At 49.2% G+C, this 13513-nt stretch overlaps 1 protein-coding gene across 4 annotated transcripts in view; it reads left to right on the top strand.

Annotated features, from left to right (window-relative positions):
* LYN (LYN proto-oncogene, Src family tyrosine kinase) overlaps window positions 1–13513 on the top strand; it is a 126142-nt gene that overhangs the window by 23790 nt on the left and 88839 nt on the right. Inside the window, exon 1 of one of the 4 annotated variants that reach the window (XM_045455214.1) lies at window positions 11635–11776. The exons of 2 other annotated variants lie outside the window; for them this stretch is intronic. The gene's annotated coding sequence lies outside the window, so the exon portion shown is untranslated. Of the gene's footprint in view, window positions 1–11634; window positions 11777–13513 lie in introns of those variants that run through there. One more of the 4 variants, XM_045455215.1, reaches the window with a different exon arrangement.

Genomic DNA, 13513 nt, shown 5'->3' with positions numbered 1-13513 from the left:
TGTCAGAACTTGGCTTGGTACATTTCCATGCTTTGCTTTTCTGTTCTTTTCTTTTCTTCTTCTGCTCTTTTCTTCTTCTGCTCTTTTCTTCTTCTGTTCTTCTCCTCTCTTCTCTCTTCTCCTCTCTTCTCTCTTCTCCTCTCTTCTCTTCTCTATTTTATTTGAGAAAGACCATGACAGTACAAGCAGGGGAGAGGCAAAGAGAGGGAGAGAGAATCCCAAGCGGGCTCCACACTGTCAGCTCAGAGCCGGACACGGGGCGCAAACTCGGGAACCGTGAGATCATGACCTTCGGCAGAAACGAAGCGTTGGGCGCTTAACCGACTGAGCCACCCAGGCGCCCCTCCGTGCTTTTCTTAAATTACGAGCCTGTATTTTTCACAACTGCCTCCGTAGGATGGTTAAAGAAACTGTGAGAATTTAGAATCTTGAAATGGGGAACATTCGTGTGACTTCCTCAACGATTTGCTTCTACTTAACATGTGTGTTTTATCTCCCCTCTTGCTTCTTGCTGGAGTCCGCTTATGGACTCCCACACCCAATACCATGACTTTGGCACTTCCCTTTCTCCTGTGCCCTGTGGTTTCCTGTCCTGCCTCCCAATCCTCTATCTGAACAGCACAAAAGAGCCTGGGCGACCACTGAAAATATTTTATTCTCCTAGCAGCTCGCAAGAGTTGAAACTAACACTTGGGGCTTGTCTTCTTCGGAAACTTCACGATTTCCCAGGAATGAGGAGGGGTATAAAAGAATGAGAGGGATTGCCGTCTGCTGCTGTGGAAGGACGTGGACACGTTGCTTTAGGGCTGTGCCACTGATGGTCCACAGGCGGCCAGCCCCTTCTTCCTCTTCTGAGCCCGAAAGCCAAAAATAGGCTTATATGTGATAAGGGTTTCCATTCCCAGACAGCTAAGCAACTTGTACCGTTTCTAATTGTACTTTCCAGATTAGACCTAATTTTCAATATATATTCAGCATTTTATCCTCGGTCTCTAATTTTATGCACTTTCTTCACAATAAGGCTACCAGCTGACATCAGAAAGAAGTGTGTGGCTTAAGGCTTCAGGGTCCTGGCTGTCAGCCTATCTTGTGATTTTCATCTTCTTGCAGTTGGATTAGGCTTCTGACATTTCTGCTCTTTATAGCGTTCATATCAACACTCTGGCCTTTGGGCTTTTTACTAAACTTTTATTTTTTATTTATTTTTATTTTTATTTTTTTAAATACCTTCACAGCAACTTCTAGATTAAGTTGTTTTTAACGTTTATTTATTTTTGAGACAGAGAGAGACAGAGCATGAACGGGGGAGGGTCAGAGAGAGAGGGAGACACAGAATCGGAAGCAGGCTCCAGGCTCCAAGCCGTCAGCCCAGAGCCCGATGCGGGGCTCGAACTCACGTACCGCGAGATCGTGACCTGAGTCGAAGTCGGACGCTCAACCAACTGAGCCATCCAGGCGCCCCTTTACTAAATTTTTAAATTACAGGTTCTAAAATACAGCGAAACACTCCAGTCACCGCATCCACTGTCGCCTCGGGCTAAGACACCACTCCTGGTGCCTCTGACCTTGGAGAAGCGGGCAGCACTGTCGTGCAAAAGGTGAAAATGTGTAGTCGCTGCCTGACGGGGACAAAGTCTGCGTTTGGTGCAGGAAAGGTTGTGTAGGGATGTCCTCCTACGCCTGCGGAAGCTGAACCTGCGGACGTGAAGGGGGAGATTTCATTTTACAGATGGGAAACTCGTTGACTTCGTCATCAGCAGGTATAAAGGGAGGCCATTGAATGCCAGGTTCAGGTCTAGGTGCTCTGGAGACAGTGAACAGACGACACGGGGCTCTGTTCTAATGGCGCGCGCATTGCTAGTCGGGACAAAAAAAGGCAATATACTGAGTGCTTTCAGGCGGGATGAAGGGCCCTGAGGAAGGTAAGACTGAGCAACGTGACAGGGCATGTTGGATTGGGTACTCCCCAGCACATTGGCTGGGGAGGGGGCGTGTCTTTGAGCTGTGATCTGAATGATGTGGGAGACAAGGGCAAGTGCAAAGGCCCTGAGGTGGGGATGAGCTTGAGTGTCTGCAGGGAAGAAGGCCATCTCCTCTGGCTGAAGCCAGAGGGTGAGAGGTTGGAGAGGCAAGCAGAGAGCCCTCTCCAACCTCTCCCACCTTCTCTGATAGAGGACCCTCAAGGCTTTGGTAAAGAACTTAGCTTCAATTCTAAATTCTGAAGAAAGCTGTGGGAGGATTTTAATCAATAGAGAAAAGATTGAGGGGGCGCCTGGGCGGCTCAGTCGGGTGAGTGTCCGACGTCAGCTCAGGTCGTGATCTCACAGTTCGTGAGTTTGAGCCCCGTGTCGGGCTCTGTCCCAACAGCTCAGAGCCTGGACCCTGCTTCGGATTCTGTGTCTTCCTCTCTCTCTGCTCCTCCCCTGCTCACACCCTGTCTGACCTCTCTCAAGAATAAATAAAGATTAAAAAAATAAATAAAAGATTGGACTGTGTAGGGAAAGCAGACAGGTTGGCAGATTTAACAAATAAAAATACAGGATGCCAGATTAAACCGACAGGTTAGCAATGAATCCTTTTTTAGCATAAGGATGTCCCATGCCATATTTGGGATCTACTTATATCAAAACTGACTCACTGTGCCTGTGAAATTCCAACGTAACTGGGTGTCTTGTATTTTATCTGGCGGTTGGGGCACCCGCGTACACGGCCCCGGTGGTAGAGACGAGGAGGGTCAGACTGAGGATGGCTTGTGCATGTTGACTGAAGGACTTCGCTGCTGAGTTGGGTTTGGGGAATGGGAAAAAGAGGAGTCAGGCTGACTTCTCAGTTTGCAACTTCAACAGCCGACAGGGCTCTTGTCTGAGATGGAGATGGCCGGAGTGGGCACGTGTGTGTGTAAGGGTATGATGTGGCGAACGCTTAAAATGGGAAAAATAAACGCACTTCCTAGGAACCTAAAGAATATTTGTTTCATTGTGTAACAGAGTTCTGTGTGCTTCTTTAAGGATACACTGATAGGCATATTGAAACAAAATGGTTTTTGCCATGGAGCTGTGCTGTGCGTAGGGAAGGACCAAATAAACCAAGCTCAAGATGTCTGAGTTACAGCACTTCTAAAATCCAGCATTACGACCAGACCCTACCTACTGTGGCTCCGGTTAAGTGTTTTCTGAAATTTTAGCCCAAATAAATTCTTTCTTTTTGAGTAAGAAGGCAAGAGTTTATAAGTACCTTGCAATACTGAATTTTCCGATAAAAATATCCTTTTTCAAAAAAAGAACTACAGGTATTATAATTTCTTTTTTTTTTATGTTTGTTTAATTTTGAGAGAGAGAGAGAGAGCGAGCAGGGGAGGGGCAGAGGGGGACAGAATCCCAAGCAGGCTCCGCGCCGTCAGCACAGAGCCCGACGTGGGGCTTGAACCCATGAACCATGAGATCATGACCTGAGCCGAAACCAAGAGTTGGGCGCTTAACCAACTGAGCCACCCAGGCGCCCCTATAATTTCTTCTTAAAGTGGCCATTGTTAAAATTTCCTTAGCCTTGACTTTATTCTTATGCAGTATAAGCCACTTTAGCAGATAAGCATTTTGATTAGAGGGGGATTGGATGTAAAATGTCCTCCTATCCAGAGAATATTTCAAATCAAAATTGGATGTATTCCATGACTTTTTTCCCCCACCCTTTCTTCAAAATTAAAAAAAAAAAAATGTTTTTAATGTTTGTTTACTTTTGAGAGAGAGAGAGAGAGAGAGGGCAAGTGGGGAAGGGTCAGAGAAAGACAGTGAGACACAGAATCCTGAAGCAGATCCAGGCTCTGAGCTGTCAGCACAGAGCCTGACATGGGGCTCGAACCCCGGAACGCTGGGATCCTGACCTGAGAAATCAGACACTTAACTGACTGAGCCACCCAGGTGCCCTGCCCCCTTTCTACTTAAATCTTTCAGGAAGGAATTTCAGCTAAAATTAACATTATAGTATAAGCAGTTAATAAAGTTTACTAGGCCATTCTCTTTCCAAAGGAACTGACATTTTAGTAGGGGACAAAGTATCAGCTGAGTCAAATCAGCAGAAGAATTACCTGTGTTGTTTGCTGCAAATGCCCTCAACCCCCATATGGATTCCAGTTCAAGGGTCTGTCAAGCACAGGACCCAAGAATCCATTTAAAAAAAAAATTTTTTTTTCTTTTAATGTTTATTTTTTGAGAGAGTGTGGGGGGGGGTGGTGGGGAAGGGCAGAGAGAAGGAGACACAGAATCGGGCTCAAGGCTCCGAGCTGTCAGCCCAGAGCCCGACGCGGGGCTCGAACCCACAGACCGTGAGATCATGACCTGAGCCGAAGTCAGACGCTTAGACCGACTGAGCCACCCAGGCGCCGAGTGAAGGAGCCTTTTGAGAGGCTGGAGGAGAGATGATTGCGCGCAAATGGTCTCCTTCCTTGTGTGGCTCAGCGGAGTTCGTGGGGTGTCTTCTCGTGGCCGTGGCTGCGTCTCGGGCGCTGCCGGGACCCCGCGGAATAAACCGAAGGGGGTGCCGTGTGCTGAAACGGGTGGGGGCCCGGGAGGAGGGATGTGCACTCCTGGCTGCAGGTTCAGGCCGGCTCTATCCGCAGGACACGGTGTTTGCGAGGGGTTATTCGAAAGGAGAAGGAGCCCCGCTTGCTGGGCGGGGTGTTCGGGGAGGGATGGAAGGCTGCGGGGTACTGGGTTCCCGCGTGGCTGGCCTGCAGGACGGGTGGGGACAAGGTGCATGGCCTACAAAATCAGGAAGCTACCTTCCAGGCCCCGAGGACGGAGGAAGCAGCGGGGAGAAAGAATCTTTCTTTTTGGAAAGACACCCCGGCCAGCCACGTGTGGCACGGGGAGCAGAGGGCCGTGGTGAACTGGGGGGACGGGGAGAGGGGGAGACTGGGACTGGACAGCGAGAGAAAGGGGAGAGAGAGAGTTTTCAGCACGGCTCTGAGGTATAGTGGGGTCCTGAAGTAGGTCAGAGGGGTTCAGGCACGCATTCTGGGGGGAATGGGCCCCCCCTGCTGCCTCCGTGAGCATTTTCTGTATCTCACGTGAATTATGCTGAGATGACCCCACACTTTCGGGGGAGGGTGAAAAGGCCAAGGAGAGGATGTTCCGATTCCGCGGTGAGAGGTGGGCAGTTCCTTTGGAGCTCAGGGAGGGTCTGACCACACGGGTGGACCAGGCCCCCGTCGGTGGCCCCGGCCAGGCCCTGGGGTGGGGGCGGGGGACCACTGCCCTTCCGGCCATGTGCATGCGCTCTGGGGAGCAGCCCAAACCCAGGGACCTTTCTCCGAGGCCTCAGTGGCCGGGAAGTTTGGTGGTCATGCGGACAGCAGGGTCACCGTGGCGGTCGTGTTCCCTGTACCTCCTTCCCACCTGCCTCGGTCTCCCCTTCCAGACATGAGGATACACTGTTCCAGAACAAAATCCAGGAGACTGACCTACTGGGTAAAGTAAGAAGGAGCCACGAAGTTGCTATTCTGTTCACTGCCTTCCCGCTGCCCTTTTCATCTTGTTGGTAACTGTGGAGCCCAGCTTCAGACAAACTCGGAAAAGGTGAACGATGCTCGTGGAGTTGTTTCCAGGGGGATCCAGGACCAGCTAAACTTGAAATGGGCTCTTCGGCATCTGTGTGTGCGCCTGGGGTTTCACCTGCTTTGAATCGGGATGATCTAATAATGTCCGATTAGACTGGGAGAGATGAAAACATTACATTTTATGAGACTTCTATGAACCACAGCTTGATGACTGAGGCTGTCCTCTGGCTGAAAGCCTTATCTGTGATCTGTTCTTCTTTTTGAAAATGGGTCTGCTTTAACTTCTATCAGGGTGTGCGGGGCTGACTAGTCTCCGGCATTCGAGAGCTGGGTGCTATCACTCCTTGGTCTTCGCCCGACCTGCTGTGAACTTATGCCCTGTGACACCAGATATGCTCTGCCTCCGATATGCAGGTTCCATGATAGGAACTATAGTTTGTTTCACGATATGTTAGCACATCCAAGTTCTTTGAAAATCGATACCACTGTGAATGGAGAACCAGCCACTGAAACGGTTGAGGTTCTAGACTAAGACCCTGAGGGCTGCGGTTCTCTTCGTTCGCTTTGCTGTGTCCGTGTGGCTGGACCGAGGGCATCACAGTCCTTGTCAGATAAGGACGTGGGACTGGTCAGGGCTGGTCAGTGGTTCTGGGACTTCAGCAGGCGTGAGAATCTCCTGGAGGGTTTGCGCAAACCCAGGTTGTGCCTTCACCCCCCGAGGGCACAAAGTATGATTCCGAAGGTCTGGGCTGGGGCCTGAGCATCTGCATTTCTTATCGATCTCAGGAGATGCTGAGCTTGCTGGTCTAGATAACCTTTTAAGTCCTCTCCAGCTCAAACACTTTGATTCTGTGCTCCTCTGTGAAGCATCAAGAGGGGCCTCGTAAACGCTCCTCAAAGGGATGTTTGAGACCGTCGCTGCGCGTTCACGTCACAGGCGTTTTCTGTCACCCTTCCCTTGCGCTCCTGCGGATTTCCAGTCACCGCCCTGGGGTCCTGTTTCTCTGTTCCAACAGCTCAGTCCGGCCACGGAAAAAGCCGTCAGCGGTCGGCCTCCAGAGACCACATCACGTTCCCAGTCTGCAGCCATCCCGGGCCGAGGGACGGTGCCCGGTGGTCCTCCCTTCCCTCTTTCAGCGTGTAGTCTGAAGTGTGGACTCTCGGGAGGTTTCTTGCAGTACGTCCTGGGGAGCAAATGGTGCTCACCTACCAGCACGTGTCTCCGCTCCGACTCGACTGCTTACTGCTTCCGGCACCTCGGCAAAGTCACGTTCCCTCTCTAAGCCTCAACTTTCTCGTCTGTTAAATGGGGTTAATAATAGCATCTGAAGGCTTGTCCTAAGGACTGAATGACACAATCCATGTAGAGTGCTTGGCAGTACCAGGTACATAGTAAGTGTTAGATGACGGTTTTAGCAGATAGCATCAGGGCAGTGTTTCATTTTTTTAAAAAATATTTTTAAATTCATTCTTGAGAAAGAGCGAGAGACCGAGCGTGAGCAGGTCAGGGGCAGAAACAGAGGGAGACACAGAATCGGAAGCAGGCTCCAGGCTCCGAGCTGTCCGCGCAGGGCCCGATGCGGGGCTCGAACCCGCAGACTGCGAGATCGTGACCTGAGCCGAAGTCGGACGCTCCACCGACTGAGCCACCCAGGATCAGGGCAATGTTTAGATGGGAAAACAAGGTCAGCAGGGATTAGAGATGACAATAATACAACTACCCTGCATAAACCGTGGGCCAGGCTTTTGAAATACTACTCACTTTCACCATTAAATAGGGGGGAAAAAACAGACCTGCCATTTAAGTCTATTGAAATTCACTTTAATAACTAAATTCTCTGGGGCGCCTGGGTGGCGCAGTCGGTTGAGCGTCCGACTTCAGCCAGGTCATGATCTCGCGGTCCGTGAGTTCGAGCCCCGCGTCGGGCTCTGGGCTGATGGCTCAGAGCCTAGAGCCTGTTTCCGATTCTGTGTCTCCCTCTCTCTCTGCCCCTCCCCCGTTCATGCTCTGTCTCTCTCTGTCCCAAAAATAAATAAACGTTGAAAAAAAAAATTAAAAAAAAAACAAAACTAAATTCTCTCTACCTAAAAGGAATAGGAAGAGCACTGTCAAACAAAAAGAGACATTTGAGAATAAAACAGAACCTAGATGATGACTTCTAAAACAAATGGATGTCCAATAAGCATGTATTTACTGTATTTCACAAGCTCTAAGGCAAGCACATTTTTCCATTTTAATACCTCTGAAATCACAGTTAATGACATCTTAATAATTTGCAGGGTAGCCATTCTGTTTTTCTTTTTTAATAAACAGCACATAAAATAAGGATATAAAAATCGATGGTATTTTAGGCTCATGAAACAAAACTTTCAGTAAATTAATTTGGTAATTCCATTTCTTGGTAAATTATTTCTGTGATCGTCCCATTTGTTACCTAGGTCTTGAGGGAAGAAATTTATCAAGTTGATCGTTGGCTAAAGGAGTCGTGGTTTTATTTAAAAAAAATTTTTTTTTCAACGTTTATTTATTTTATTTTTGGGACAGAGAGAGACAGAGCATGAACGGGGGAGGGGCAGAGAGAGAGGGAGACACAGAATCGGAAACAGGCTCCAGGCTCTGAGCCATCAGCCCAGAGCCCGACGCGGGGCTCGAACTCACGGACCGCGAGATCGTGACGTGGCTGAAGTCGGACGCTTAACCGACTGCTCCACCCAGGCGCCCCAGGAGTCGTGGTTTTAAAGAAACACTTCTGGGGGTGCCTGGGTGACTCAGTTAAGTGTCCGACTTCGGCTCAGGTCATGATCTCACGGTTCGTGAGTTCGAGCCCCACGTCGGGCTCTGTGCTGGGAGCCTGGAGCCTGCTTCCGATTCTGTGTCTCTCTCTCTGCCCCTCCCCTGCTTGCTCTCTGTGTCTCTGTCTCAAAACTAAACATTAAAAAAATTTTTTTAAATAAATGCTTACCTTGTTTTTTGAGGGCAGAAAGGGAAAATATTGGAGAGAAATGTTGGGTGTGTTAAACATCACTGTGCTTTTAACATCAGTAAACTGGAACCGATGAGATCGGGTTTCCCATTGTGAAACGGTCCTATTTCCTCATTTAAAAATAGTGCTTCGTGCGCTAGGCTTTCTACTTCTGGACGTTGTCAGGTTACGTCGGGTGCTTTCCAAACCTAATTCCACTCTGGAAGGGTGTGGGCGTAATGTAGATCATAGAGCAGTGGAGACATACATTTATATCACGGGGCACTGGTGTGGAGTGTTACCCAGGACCAGTTGTTCTAGATGGGTATCCTGTCTTTGATTCCTGGGCACCAGATGTTAAGGAAGATATAAATCCCTCATCATGTACTGAATTTCACAATGGTCCACCCCTGAGAGAAGAGTACGGACTGACCTCTGTCTGTCTCTATCCTAGAAATGTCGGGATAGTGACACTGCTGTTGAGACTGTGCAGGAGAATTAAATGCTGCCTCAGGCAGTGTGTGTGTGTGTGTGTGTGTGTGTGTGTGTGTGTGTGTGTGTGAAAAATTATCAGAGATAAAAGTTAAAAATTTAATTTGGGGTGATGGTTGAGGTCAGGGAGAGTTGTTGTTTTGAAAGTGCTCTTTAAAAGTGTGTGGGATACCTGGGTGGCTCAGTCGGTTAAGCCATAGACTTCCTCTCAGGTCATGATCTCACAGTTCGTGGGTTCGAGCCCCGCCTCGGGCTCTGTGCTGACAGCTCGGAGCCTGGAGCCTGCTTCGGATTCTGTGTCTCCCTCCCTCTCTGCCCCTCCCCTGCTCACTTTCTGTCTCTCTTTCTCTCAAAAATAATAAACATCAAAAAAAAATTTAACAGTTTTGACCTGCTGGCGACACCAATAATATTTCGTCAAACTTGTGAAGTTGAGGGAGTGAGAAAGGAGAAGCTGGTGCGAATGAGCTGGTGACATGAACTAAAGAAAGGAGGAAAGGAAAAGAGTTCTGGAAATATGCCCCCAGAGGGTCACCGTCCTCCGTTGACACAAAGGCATCATATACTCAGGTCCTCGGAGACGGCCGTGTCTTAGAATATTTACGCCTCCAGCGTCGCTCCGATAATGTGTCCACCAAACGAAAAGGACCCTGGGTTCACGGGTGCCCAGAACTTGAGCTGCGAGAGAGGTTTGTCTTACAAGTGAGGAGAGGGTGTGGGGCCGGGGAACATCAGGGAGCGTATCTGGGAGTCTCGGTGGTAGAGACTGTCCCGGGTTCCCCCAACTGTCTTGCTTTGAAGTTCCCTATTGGTCTAAAGACGATTGCATAAATAAGACTGAGTTAGACTAAAGAGCTTGTTGCCTTCGTAGAAGTTGGTTGGGTTGCCAGGGAAGCCTCCTCCGGCTGGCCTCAGCAGAAATGGGGAATTATCGGAGGGAGGCTGAAGCATTGCCCAGAGCCGGAGGAAGAGCTGAGCAAGGAAAGCCGTGGTGGGAAGGGACCTGGGTGGCCTCCGATCCGCTGCTGTCGCCTCAGCCCTGTGTCCTCACCACTCTGCCTCCGCGAGGCTGGCCTCCCCTAGAGCGGCGTCTGCCCGCACGGGCCTTGCTGACCAGCCGTCCCGTCCTGAGCTTTACATTGACTTGTTGGCCCCTGGAGATTTTTAAGATGATGCCCAAGGCCTAACCCCCGGAGATTCTGACACAGCGGGTCGGGGGTAGAGCCCGGACACGTGCATTATTTTTAAAAGCCCCCACGTTGTCCTGAGGCATAGACAAGGTTAAGGATCGTGGTCTCACACGTTGATAGAACAAATACAGAGCGTACTGTTTGGAGTACGGCAGCTGAAAATATGTTTAAAAGAATTAAGAATGAGAAATCGAGGGGCGCCTGGGTGGCTCAGTCGGTTAAGTGTCTGCTTCTTGATCTGGGTCAGGTCGTGATCTCCCAGTTCGTGAGTTCGAGCCCCATGTCGGGCTCTGTGCTGACCGTCTGGAGCCTGCTTGGGATTCGTTCTCTTCCCTCTCTTTCTGCCCCTCCCCTGTTCTCTCTCTCTCTCTCTCTCTCTCTCTCTCGCTTTCTCTTTCAAAAATATATAAATAAGCATTTAAAAAAAAAAAGGAGAAATCTAGAAAGGATACATTAAGGAATAGTAAGGCACTTGTAGGTAACCACAGGGAAGTAAAATTACCAAGAGCCCTCCCAGACCGTGCTGGCTCAGCTCCCTTCTCTGGGTGTGTTACCTCCCTTCACCCTTACAGCGGCCTCACCTCCAGATAGGGGGCAATAGCCTCATTTTCCCAACCAATTGACTGAGACTGAGGGGTTAGATACCCTCCCAAGGTCCAGTAGCTTGGGATTCAAACTCAGCCTGCGCCCACAGTTCTTTGACAAACGCAGCCATCAGGCCGAGAAGGCAAAGACGCTGAGTGGCCCCTCTGAGACCCGTGTTCCCGTGTGGGACACGCAGGGGCTGCGGGGAGGGGCCGCCACCTGTCTGGAGGTTAGAGCAGCCGACAGTGACATGCCTGACGGGAAGGCCGTCGAACGTTGGGATCCGTTGCCAAGGGAGAACACGTTTTGTAGTAAAAATGCTGGTCGAGAAAGAGGATCTCAATTATTGCAAGAAAAGCAGAACTTGCTGGGCGTTCAAGGCTAATTAACGGAAATGTGAAGAATGCAAGTGTGTGAGAGCCTGAACCTAAAAGTGGTTTTGTTCAAAGAGGAGAAAGAAATGGTGGGGGTGGGGGTGGGGGGATGAAATGTTGAAATTTGTCTGTTTTAGGAAGTTGAGATATTGTGTCGTGTTTGGTGAGGAGAATGGGAAGCCTAAATCTGAATGATCTGTTGATATGGTACTGCTTCTAAAAATAACCGAGTAGGATAGGCTTCACTGAAGAGTCTAGAAAGCATCCCCTCTGCCTGGGTGACTTGGAAACGGCCGTGCTTTTAACACAGAGGATTGGACAACAGGCCTCCCAAGGGTTCTTGAAGAAAGAATCTGTAATCCTTTTGGGTTTAACCATTAGGCAAATTTAGTTTCCTGGTTTCAGAAAGAGAAAACACACCCACAGAAAGAAAAACCCAGGCCCGTGGGAACAAGTAACTTCCTCCTCCTGGGGGTGCTTGAAAACCCTACTCTGTCTGCCATGAGTCCCTCTCCTGCCCAGCATGAGGCTGGCTGGGGAGGCATCCAAGAGACCAAGGGGTGGTGGAGACAGAGCGTGCCAGCTGGGATAAGGAACTAAACACACTTCGGCTGAGAGGTAGGTTTGGAAAGCAAGGCTCTCGAGGCAGAGAAACTGGCCAGAGGCAGCTTTGTGATTCTGTGAGCTCCTGGGACACAGAGGACCTGAGTGGCTGTGTTTCGTGCCTACCCTCTCTGCGCCTTTCTCTCCTTTTCCTTCAGTCTAACACATCTTGAAGCCGAGAAGCAGAATTCTTCTTTTTTTTTTTTTTTTTTTTTTTTTACTCGCTTGGGGACAAAATCAGAGAAATGCCAAAGCCAGGTGGAAAAATGTCTGTAAGCACAGAACTCCTTTTCCTGCCAGATATGTGAGTGTGTACCACCGATACGGGAAAACGAGTTCGCAGATTCGATGAGGGAGCCCAGCGTGAGGCAGGGAAGGGTCTGCAGTCTGGGCCACTTAGCTTTTAATAAAGCAAATGGGGGGGGGTGGTAAGAATTGAGGTAGAGGGGCGCCTGGGTGGCTCAGTCGGTTGAGCGTCCGACTTCGGCTCAGGTCTTGATCTCGCGGTCCTTGGGTTCGAGCCCCACGTCGGGCTCTGTGCTGACAGCTCGGAGCCTGGAGCCTGCTTCGGATTCTGTGTCTCCCTCTCTCTCTCTGATCCTCACCCGTGCTCTCTCTCTCTCTCACTTTCTCTCACTCTCAAAAATAAACATTTTTAAAAAAAATTTTAAAGGAATTCAGGTGGAGAAGAGGGAGAAGCTATCGTTAGAAGCTGTCTGGGGTGCCATGAAAATAGCTGGGGGTGGAATCCACACTCATGAAGGCTCCCTAAGCAATTTTTCTGTAACAACTGTGTTCGTGCCAGAGGTTACCCGAGCCTTTTTCTCCCTTCGGTATGATAATGTCACTGTAATCTGGCTCCCGTTGTTTTCGGGGACAGGGAGGGAAAACGGGAAGTAACGCATCACTCGTTTTGGGTGAAGCACGTAACAGATGCTATTTCCGTTTATCCTTACAGCCACCTTTGAAGGAGGAATATTCCTTACGTTTCATAAACGACTAAAATGAAGTGTAATTAATGAGTAACTTGCTGATATTTATATGGCTATTAATAAATGGAGGAACCAAACTGGGCCCATGCTTCCTCATTCCAAAGCCCTTTGCTACTTCACTTCCGAAAAGTTATTTTTTTAAGTTTATCTGTTTTTGAGAGAGAGAATGAATGAATGAATGAATGCGGGGGAGGGGCAGAGAGAGAAGGAGAGAGAGAATCCCAAGCAGGTTTTGTGCTGTTAGTGCAGAGCCTGATGCAGGGTTTGAACTCACAAACTAGGAGATCATGACCTGAGCCAAGATCAAGAGTCGACGCTTATCAGACTTGAGCCACCCAGGCACCCCCAGAAAAGTTGTTTTTTTAATGTAGAGATTTTCAGCCCCAGTTCTTTGATTTTTAGTTAATGGGGGCATTTTGATTGTTTTCATGATCTAGATTCATGTTTTCATGGTCTGAAACTAAAATAATTTGGGGGTCTAACATTTACTGATCATCTATTAAAAAAACAAATGGGGTGCCTGGGTGGCTCAGTTGGTTAAGCATCTGACATTGGCTCAGGTCATGATCTCACGGTTCGTGGGTTCGAGCCCTGCATCGGGCTCTGTGCTGACCGCTCAGAGCCTGGAGCCTGCTTCGGATTCTGTGTCTCCCTCTCGCTCTCTGCCCCTCTCCTCCTCACGCTTCGTGCCTCTCTCTCTCTCTCTCTCTCTCTCTCTCTCATAAAAATAAAACATAAAAAAATTTAAAACACAAAGTAA

The sequence above is a fragment of the Leopardus geoffroyi genome, chromosome C3, assembly GCF_018350155.1.
Source record: "Leopardus geoffroyi isolate Oge1 chromosome C3, O.geoffroyi_Oge1_pat1.0, whole genome shotgun sequence".
NCBI lineage: Eukaryota > Metazoa > Chordata > Mammalia > Carnivora > Felidae > Leopardus > Leopardus geoffroyi.
The sequence above is the reverse complement of the archived record's forward strand: the minus strand, read 5'-3'. Positions and strand labels throughout refer to the sequence as shown.